The sequence below is a fragment of the Tamandua tetradactyla genome, chromosome 21 (genome assembly GCF_023851605.1).
Source record: "Tamandua tetradactyla isolate mTamTet1 chromosome 21, mTamTet1.pri, whole genome shotgun sequence".
In the NCBI taxonomy this organism is placed as follows: Eukaryota; Metazoa; Chordata; class Mammalia; order Pilosa; family Myrmecophagidae; genus Tamandua; species Tamandua tetradactyla.
This window is the reverse complement of record NC_135347.1, coordinates 29,347,857-29,358,492: the sequence shown is the minus strand read 5'-3', so window position 1 is coordinate 29,358,492 and position 10,636 is coordinate 29,347,857. Positions and strand designations below refer to the sequence as shown.

At 34.4% G+C, this 10,636-nt stretch overlaps 1 non-coding gene across 1 annotated transcript; it reads left to right on the top strand.

Annotated features, from left to right (window-relative positions):
• The first annotated feature begins 9,789 nt into the window (after positions 1 to 9,789).
• Positions 9,790 to 9,896, top strand: LOC143665885 (U6 spliceosomal RNA). The gene has a single exon (XR_013167280.1). It is a non-coding gene; the product is annotated as a U6 spliceosomal RNA (small nuclear RNA).
• Positions 9,897 to 10,636: the final 740 nt, after the last annotated feature.

The following is a 10,636-nucleotide window of genomic DNA, read 5'->3' as shown; positions in this document are numbered from 1 at the left end:
AAATTCAAAAGTGGGCAAAAAAACACCAAAAGACATTTTACTGAAGAGAATATGAATTGCAAATAAGCAGATGAAAAGGTACCTAACATCACTAGCCTTTAAGGAAATACAAATAAATACCATAAGAGATATTATTATACATATATCAGAACAGCTAAAATAAAATATGAAATAATACCAAATGCTGATGGAGAATTTGTTGAGAAACTGTGCATCTCTCAGACACTGTTACAGCCACTCCTGAAAATAGTTTGGTAGTGTCTCCACCTACTGCAAATATTTTCATAATCATATGACCCAATAATTGTACTTATGGGAATTGATTCTAGAAAAAATGTTCCACTTAATATATATATATAAATATATATATATAAAAGAAAAAACAATGAAAGCTTATGTCCACAAAAACTTTGCCTTTGATTGTATAGAGCAATGTTATTTGTAATACCCAAAAACGAAAAACAACCAAAACATCTTATAAAAGACGAGTTGTTAAACATAAGGTCATACATCCATAACATGGACCACTACTTGGCAATAAAAAAGAATGAGCTATTGTAAAACATGACAACTTATATAGATCTCAAGAGCATTATGTTGAGTGAAAAAAAAAGTCAATCTCAAAAGATCATATACTGCATAATTCCATTTGTAAAACCTTTTGAAATAAATAATAAAGGCAGAGAATAGATTACTGGTTGCCAGAGGTTAGATGTGGTAGTGGGAAAGAGGTGAATATAAACTACAAAGTGTTAAGAGGTGAATACTAACTATAAAATGGTAGCATAAGAGAAGTCTTTGTGGTGATTGAATAGGCTGTATCTTTTTTTTTTTTCTGTATGCTGTATGGTGTAGGGGGTCACATTTCATTCTTTTTTCCATGTGACTATCTGGCTTTTGCAGCATCATTTGTGGAATGTTTTTGGGGGGTAGCAGAGGGAGTTTCTGGACTGAAATTGAACCTGGTCTCCCGCATGGCAGTCAAGAATTCTCCCACTGAACTATCTGTGCACCCCCCAGGCTGTATCTTGAGTGTGGTTTTTAACACATGAATCTACACATGTGATAAAATGATATGGAATTTTATAGTAACAAAATTTCCTAATTTTGATTTTATAATACAGTTATTAAAGACATAACCACTGGGAGAATTTGATGAATGGCACAAGGGATCACTCGTAATTTACAATTTCTGTGTATCTTTATTTTATAATGAAGAGTTAAAAAATAAATAGAAATTTGGATAGGGCAGGTGGTGGGAGAATTTTGAGATGTGTATCAGCCAGAGTAGCTTATTATGCTACTCTTCTAGTATCTTCTTGTGCAGAAACTCCAACTTGTATATTTGAGAAACGTAAAAATTTTTTCACAAACTGTTCATCTCATAAATATGAAATTCATATGGATATCATATGTTATATACTAAATATATGATATATATTTAATATATAAGCATTTGGTTCAACAATTACCTTAGATGTATTATCACTAGAACATAGTTATGAATGAAAACGCCATAGCCAAGTTCATATAGACTATTTAAGAACGGAGTTCACATTGCTCACAAAGTGGAAGAAATAGATAGACTTATTTTTCTGGGACTCTCATATAGGAGCTAAAAATTGAATCAGAAGTCCTATTCAAACGTGTTGCAGAAAAACATAATCTCTCATATATGTTAGAGAAGAAATAGATCGAAAAAGGCACAGAGGCAGACCGATTCAAGAAACAAATTTTAATTCAGGCTTTCAACCCACCAGGGAGAACATATTTGAGGGACTAGGCAGGGTCATAAGTGGCATGAGGTTTTGGTGAGTGCAGGACAAGAAAGAACCTTGAGTTGGTGGCTCCCAAGGAGGAGGAAGCCTGTTTCAACAGGAGAAGACCTTGAGCTGTTGGTTTGGGTGTCGGTGGGGGAGTTTCTGGGCCAGGTGGGATAGGGCAAAAAGTGGAATGTTCCATGGCGTGGCCTCCGTTATTTTGTTCCGGGTCCAGTCCTATCACCATGTTTTGCTCCAACTTGATTGATACCTTGCAAGTCTGCAAGGCTTTGAAAATTGCAATGTGTCTCTTTTTTGTGACATTTAGAAAGTTTTTAATAGAGCAGCATATGTATATAGGGAAAATACATTGTCCTTTAAGAACGGTTTCAGTACCTGTATCATATTTATATAGTGAGGTTTCCTAACAAGTCTCACAATCAGGTCTTAGTGAAATATGAACTGCTAAATCCCTGTGGTTCCATTCATTTATTCAACAAGCATTTGCTGAGTGCTCCTTACTTAATTGGTACTGACCCACCCACTTAGAATTGATCAGTAAAATAAAAAAATAAAATTCAAGATACCTCTGGAGTTTACCTTCTAGGAGAATACAACAACATACATCAATACAATAAGCAAATTATACATGTTGTTATTATTGGATCATGCTAGAAAAAATTGATCAGAGTAAGGGAGACTGCCAGTAACTAAAATTTTATTTTCTCTCAAACCTCACAAATATTAAATTTGTGAAAAAGGGGAAGAAATATTTTAGGTCCATAAAACTGGTTTTCTTTAGAAACATTCATTCAACTAGGTATAATTTTTTTTTTTATTTCTAGGGAATACAATTTTCACAGCTCCCGACTTCAGGAGGAAAATTATTTTCTGTAATAATGTCTTTGTTTTTCCTTAGACAGCACAATGAAAATGAAACATTTTTTAACAAGTGGGGATATTCCTTATTTAATGGAGAATCTCCCTGAAATTGGTCTCTTGTTTAATCTCATGTTTAAAGATTGCTTTTTGGATAGTTTTCCTAATAAAAATAGTTGAGAAAAGTTATAGCATTGGTACAAGGGGATAGCTGCAGTTATCTTATGAAAATAAACATGACTTAATATATAAAGCCAGTTATTTACACACTTTTTTGACAATATCTGATTCGAGAGCCACATGTCTGTTATAATGGTTATTTAGAGATAGTCACTTTTGTAAGAGTATTTTATGCTTTGATTAGTTCTGTTTGGTTGATTGGATTTTGTTTAGTTATATTTTGCTGGTTAGGATCTTTTGTGAATTCCATATTGTCAGTGGCCTCTGTTGTTATGAACAGTCCAAGAGAGTTAAATCTACCAAGATTTAAAATGATTCTTAGTGGTGATGATATTTCTCTTAAGGATAATTGTAGAATTTAAAATATAGGAATCAAATAGCTGTTTGCATGATTTCCAAAAAAAAGTACACATCTTCTCTCTCCAGTCCATTAAGTAGTTACTGAAGTGACAATTTGCAGTTGAGATTGTTAACTACAATTTTTTTGTTTGTTTCCAGAAGTAAACAACTTGTCATTTTTTCCTGCGGATTGAAACAAAAATGACAAAATTAAGAGTAGTCAGGACCAACGATTCTAAATTTCCTTCAATATTAAAAGAAAATACTGACTCAAATATCTGAAAATTGCTTGGGTTGGAGTGCAAATATTTTTGAATTGTTCTATATGATTACCTTGGGATATTATTGACACATAATTCTAACATTTATATATAATAACATATGATTCTAACATTTATATATAACTGCTTAATTTAAAAAAAATCACACAAAAAAACTAACAGTCAAACTGAATATACAGAATAAGAACGAGAAATAGGAGAAGAGGTTGGGGTAAGTTACGAAGAAGCATTTTTTTTTCTTCGAGTCTGTTATTTGAACTTGCTATAGACACAGGATTTCATTGGCAAAGACTGGGCAATCTAATTTATGGGATTCTCTTTCCTTTCCGCTTTCCTTACACCTAACTATGGTCAAGTTGTTTTTGAAGGACTGTCAATTTTGTACCGCTTCTTGTCCCCTCTCTGAAACCAGATTCCTCATAGGCTTATCCAGCTTTGTAGTTTACCAGTCCAGTTCTAGTTATTCCATCAAGAAGAGCAGGGCATGGATCAGAGCAGAGCAGTCCTATGGTGCTGAGAAGGCAGGTATAAGAGTTTTGTTTAGCCACTCTAGGGCTTGTATTGATGAGGGAGCCTAGAATTCATGGGGTGTGCCTTGTGAGTTCATGGCTGAAGGCTAAGCTGTACATTTGAAGGGCAAGTCCACCCAAATCTTACCAGAAAACAGAGTTACTGAGGAATTGAGAGACGAATAGATACTCAAAGATGAGTAATGCTGGAAAAAGAGCAATTCCTTGTGTGGTAGTTAGATTCAGTTGTCAACTTGGCCAGGTGAAGGCACCTAGTTCTGTTGCTGTGGACATGAGCCAATGGTAGGTGAATCTCATCTGTTGCTAATTACATCTGTAGTCGACTAGGAGGCGTGTCTGCTGCAATGAGTGACTTTTGACTTAATTGACTTGTGCATAAATGAGAGAACGCAATGTAGCACAGTTTAAGCAGCTCAGCATTCCTCATCTCAGCACTAGCAGCTCAGCCCAGGCTTTTGGAGATGTAGAAAGAAGTCACCCTGGGGAAAGTTGTTGGAACCCAGGGGCCTGGAGAAAAGACCAGCAGAGACCATCTTGTGCCTTCCACGTAAGAAAGAACCTCAGTGGAAAGTTAGCTGCCTTTCCTCTGAAGAACCAACAAAATAAATCCCCTTTTATTAAAAGCCAATCTGTGTCTGGTGTGTTGCATTCCGGCAGCTAGCAAACTAGAACACCTTGGTATATAAAGAGTGTGGCTCAGCCAGAATTGTTCAAACTACTCACTACTCTTCTTTAATATACCTGGAATCCAGCAGAGAATCCAGAAAGGCCTAACCCAAGATGTAAGACTATGCCCTAGAATAAGACTTACTCTAGAGTTGTCCTAAGAAAGGCAATACCGAGTCCTGTCAAGATCCTCAGGAGACAGGGAGTACAGTGGTTGTGCCCCCCAGTAGAGGGATTTATGAAAAACCTTAGGCTTTCCACAGTTATACATGGAAAAGGTATTAAAACAAGTCTATAGACATTCAAAATCATCAGGCAGTACTTGAACTGCCTGCTAAAGTCATCAGGATGACTGGATCTAGGGTGCAAAATTTAAGAGGGTGCCTAAAAATCAGAAATCAAGATAAATAATATTTACTTCAATATTTAAAGAAATAAAAATGTTGCAAAAATCCGTGATTAAAAATATCAACATTTCAAATAAATTCAGCTTTACTATTTCCTTTTGCATGTCTCCAATATAAAAAAATTGAATTTACCTACACATACTGAAATAAATTAAGTATAACTTAATATGCTAAATCATATATATATTTTTTTTGCTTTCCTCTCTAGTTCACTTATTCTTTCTTCTGCCTCTTCAAATCTGCTGTTTGTAGGCTACGTTTACTTTGATACGCAATATCTTTCTTTTCCATAAATCTGCTATTTTTCTATTTATTCTTACAATTTCTTATTTGTGCTCTTTTGGTGGCTTTTTTTTATTAATTAAAAAAATTAACTAACACAACATTTAGAAATCATTCCATTCTACATATGCAATCAGTAATTCTTAATATCATCACATAGACGTATGATCATCATTTCTTAGTACATTTGCATCGATTTAGAAAAAAATAGCAAGACAACAGAAAAAGAAATAAAATATAGAGAAAAAATAAAAATAAAAAATAAAAAATATATATATAAAAAAGCAAAACAAACAAACAAACAAAAACTAAAACTATAGCTCAGATGCAGCTTCATTCAGTGTTTTAACATAATTACATTACAATTAGGTAGTATTGTGCCATCCATTTTTGAGTTTTTGTATCTAGTCCTGTTGTACAGTCTGTATCCCTTCAGCTCCAATTACCCATTATCTTACCCTATTTCTGACTCCTGATGGTCTCTGTTACCAATGACATATTCCAAGTTTATTCTCTAATGTCGGTTCACATCAGTGGGACCATACAGTATTTGTCCTTTAGTTTTTGGCTAGTCTCACTCAGCATAATGTTCTCTAGGTCCATCCATGTTATTAAATGCTTCATAAGTTTATTTTGTCTTAAAGCTCAAAGGACTTAAGGGCAAAGACACAAATGGACATTTGCACACCAATGTTTATAGTAGTATTATTTACAATTGCAATGAGATGGAAACAGCCAAAGTGTCCATCAACAGACGAGTGGCTAAACAAACTGTGGTATATACATACGATGGAATATTATCTAAATCATATTATGACTGCATACATACTGTGTTTTAAGTGGCTTAAAATATTCCCACTCTCCTGATGATTCAGTAATTTACTTTTTAAAAATTTAATAAAGCAGTCACAGTTTTATAGAAGCTAATGACTGTTTGTTTATTACTTCATTCCATATTTTTAAAGCATCTAATTCACTAGAGCTACTGAAAGAAATTTAGTGTAGAATACAAGGAAGATTTGAAGATGTAGATATATCTAAGCAACTACCACATAATGTGATTTAGAAGCCACAATTTGTCCAAAACTTTCCTGTATATTGCTTATATCTGACGGAATTTGGAAAAGTTGCATAAATAACTAACAGATTGAACTACACCGTAACTGCCACATCTATAAAAATCAGACAAAAACATAAATAGAAGAAAACAACCAAATGTCAATTATTCTTGGAATCAATTTCTTTGGTACAAAAAGCTTAGTCTGTCACCAAATGCTTTACAAAGGATATGAGAGTCTATCTTGACAGTAGAGGTGACAATGCCAACAAAAACTGATCGATACACATTCACGATGTAAAACAAACTTATTAAACAATTTGATGCAGTAGTCACTGTGTAAGATGTCTATTTTATGAATCCTCAGTTTTTAATTCATGGACCAATATATCACACACTTAGACTCAGATTCTGATATTTCTCCTGAAAGCGATAATGCTATACTCTTGTTTTATAAGAGTTAAAGAATAAGCAAAAACACTTAATACCTTTGGAAAGTATTCTAGCTTGCTAGCTGCCAGGATGCAATATACCAGAAATGGAATGTCTTTTAAAGAGGAGAATTTAATAAGCTGCAGGTTTATAGTTCTAAGGTCGAGAAAAATGTCCCAATTAAAACAAGACTATAGAAATGCCCAACCTAAGGCATCCAAGGAAAGATACCTTGGTTCAAGAAGGCCGATGAAGTCCAGGGTTTCTCTCTCAAGTGAGAAGGCACATGGCAAACATGGTCAGGGGTTTCTCTCTCATCTGGAAAGGCATGTGGTAAACACTGCGTCATCCACTAGATTTCTCTCTTGGCTTCTGGTTTCATGAAACTCCCCAGGAGGTGTTTTCCTTCTTTATCTCCAAAGGTCGCTGGCTGGTGGACTCTCTGCTTCTCGTGGCTGTGTCATTCCCTGCTCTCTCAGAATCTCCTCCATTTCCCTCTTCTATAGGCTTCCAGTAAACTATTCAAGACCCACCCGAATGGGTGGAGACACATTTCCACCTAATTCAGCTTAACAACCACTCTTGACTGAGTCACATCTCAGGGAGATGATCTAATTACAGTTTCAAACATACAGTACTGATTAGGGATTAGAAGAAATGGCTGCCTTTGCAAAATGGGTTTAGGATTAAAACATGGCTTTTCTAGGGTACATACATCCTTTCAAACCAAAACAGAAAGCAATGTGTAAAGTTTCATAACAGATAAAAATCTAAGAAAATTAAGTCAAATGAGGACAAATTCTTTTAGACAACTGTTGGTCTTTACAGAAAAGCCATGGAAGGGTGCATAAAGATTTTCAATGAGATTATGATGAATGCAATTCTTCTAGAATACTTAGAATTTTTGGCACACCCCCCCCAGTAAAAGAATACTTAGAATTTTTAGACTTTTCTGTGAGGTATGAAGTCATGGGAGACCTCTCTTGAGAAAGAGATATAGCAAATGGTACTACTGAATTGCACTAATCCACATTATGTGCTCTGAGAAATAATTGCCTATATTTGCATCACTATCATTATCATCTTTACCAGCCAATCTCCTTAACTAAAAATCACTATAATTCTATTCAGCAAAACCTCACTCCCTTCTTACACTCCTAATCTAACTTACTTTCCTTGGTCTTATCTACTTGAAATGAAAAAGAAGCTTCCCAATTTCATATTTCTTGAGACAATTGCCTTGTGTCCACAACATATCAATTCTTTTTCCTTCATGAAAAATATTATTAAGGAGGAGGAGGAGTTAAAGTTATTCAGAGGAAGAAGTCGTCTTCAATCTAGCATTCCTGAAGAAAGGAAAAATGGCTAAGGATGGTAAATTCTAGAAGTTTCTAATCAGTATGTAGCCTCTAGACCAGAGTATCAGTATCACCTGGGAGCATGTCGAAAATGCAAAAGTGATTGCTCCCCCCACCTCAAACTGAATCAGAATCACATTTTAACAAGATTTCTAGGAGATGCATATGCACGTTAATGTTTGAGAAGCACTGGTATAGAATACTTGCAATGGGAAGTCAGCCTAATCTGCTTGAAAGCCCTTTAAATACTGTGCATGGATATGAATATATAAGCAGCTTTCATTAAATATAGACTAAAAGGATGTCAACCTGAGAGATATCCAGAGACATGGAGGTGGACGATGGTATAGAGGTTCATTGAAATGAGTGAGAAATTAGAGCGAAAAAAAGGAAATATTATATAGAAGTTGCTATAGTAAGCATTTTAACTAATCAGTGGAGAATCGTACAATGATTATAAGAACTGAAGGTTTATTTCTTACCTAATCAAAAGGTGAGAGTATAATTAGAGCAAGTTTTTATCAGAACAGGTGTTATGCTAGCTTATTTTTTATTTCTTCTTTTTCCCAGCTGCTGGTGAAGAAATCATGTGACCAGACTCAACAACATTATTTTTTGCTTATGGATAAAATCACCTCTTGGCATAGGGTGGCTGGTTTGTTTTTTCTAAGTTATACCATTGACTTACTGTGTGACTTTTGATGAGCTATTTCTCTAAGGTTTGGTTTCCCTATGACAAACTAAAATATACGCCTATTTTCTAGTTTTATTATAAGAACAAAATAAAATTTATATGAATATCTTTAGCCAAGATTCATGAGACATATTGTTTATAGCCAATAGTGACTGATCCTACCTGTATAGTTTCTTGGATATGGGATTTTGGAACAGAAGGACTGCTATCCTCAGTTTCACTTTTTCTCAAGGGCATAGCATACTGCATGTCCCTGAGGAATAAGCTATGACTTTGATCAAAGAAGTCACTGCGAAATGCAGATGTTGGGGCCAAGCTATGAGATTCTCATGCCTATATCAGACAAACCTGGGACAATATGAGAACAACCTCCCTCTTGTAAAATTTCATCAGTTACAAGTCAATCAGATCGTGCAGAAATCGTGTCGACCTAAGATGCTCCAAAATTTTTTCCTACTGACTGAAGCACTTAATAGCTTTGGATTCTGGTGAGATTACCTATATTTTCTAGGTCCAGTTTTCTCATGTGAGCTATATACGAAGTGACTAGAATGTATTTGATATTGTTACTGCTTAATGAAGGCTAGTTATATTACTAAGGTTTATTATCCTTATTATCCTAAAGGTTTATTAAGATTAGAACTTAAGCATTATCTCTTCAACAGCAAAATTCAGGGAAAAGTAGCCCCACAAACCCCTTGGTATTTCTTAGTGTTGTACTTCAGCTTTTCTGTTCATGGTTTTAATTCCATCTCTGTTTTTCAGTATTTATATCATCAGTTAGCATTGTCCGTCAGATCAAATAAATTTTGTGAGGTCGTCTCACTTTGCCGAGAAGTACTTCATCTTCTTTAACTCAAACTTAACTCCCTGAAGCCTCAGTGTGGTAGATAATGAAAATATAAAGTTAAAAATGTTACATTAGTGCTCATTTCGGCAGCACAAGTACTGAAATTGGAACAATACAAAGAAGATGAGTATGGGCCCTGCTCAAGGATGAAAGACAAATTCATGAAGCATTCAATATTTTTAAAAAAGAAAAAAAAAAGTTTCATTAAGCCCAATTGTTGTAATAGCTTCCAACTGTTTTTTTTTTTTTTAAAGAATAGGCCCCCTATCTCTAAATCAGGTACCTAGAAAACAAAGGACTATGAGGATAAACCATCTTTTAGGAGTATGGCATGCCATTCAGCTAACGCCTTCAGAAATTAACCCTGAAGGGCATAAAATCAACATCCTAATAACATTAATATCTAGCACATTAGAAAAATGAAATCTTGAGAGATTACGATTGAAAGAATTCCATGAGTCACCTTTTAGCTTCTGAAAGTTAGAAACTGGGCAGTTAACCTAACTCAGCTCTATTCTTTGCCCTTTCAAAAGGAAAAAATACATTTTTATATCATTACAAAAATACTATTTTCCTCTTAAAATTTTTCCAGTATTTTTTTTCCAAAAATATGACCACTTTTATCTTGGGATTGCTTTTCTGCTCATGAAAGTATGTTATTTCATATTCACTGTCATTATAAAAATATAATATTTGCATTTGTTTTTCTTGCCAATTTTTCCTATTTTCCATACTGTGCTTATTGCACTTATTGATGTTTTCCTGAAAGTTCACATTTCTCCAACAAAAGTAAATTGTCAACATCTTATCTGTATTTAGATTCCATCTATATGTTTTCAGTTAACACAAAGTACATGTTTTTATTAATATCAGTAATGAAATTGTAAATGGTTCATATGTCCATAAATATAAAACTTGCTA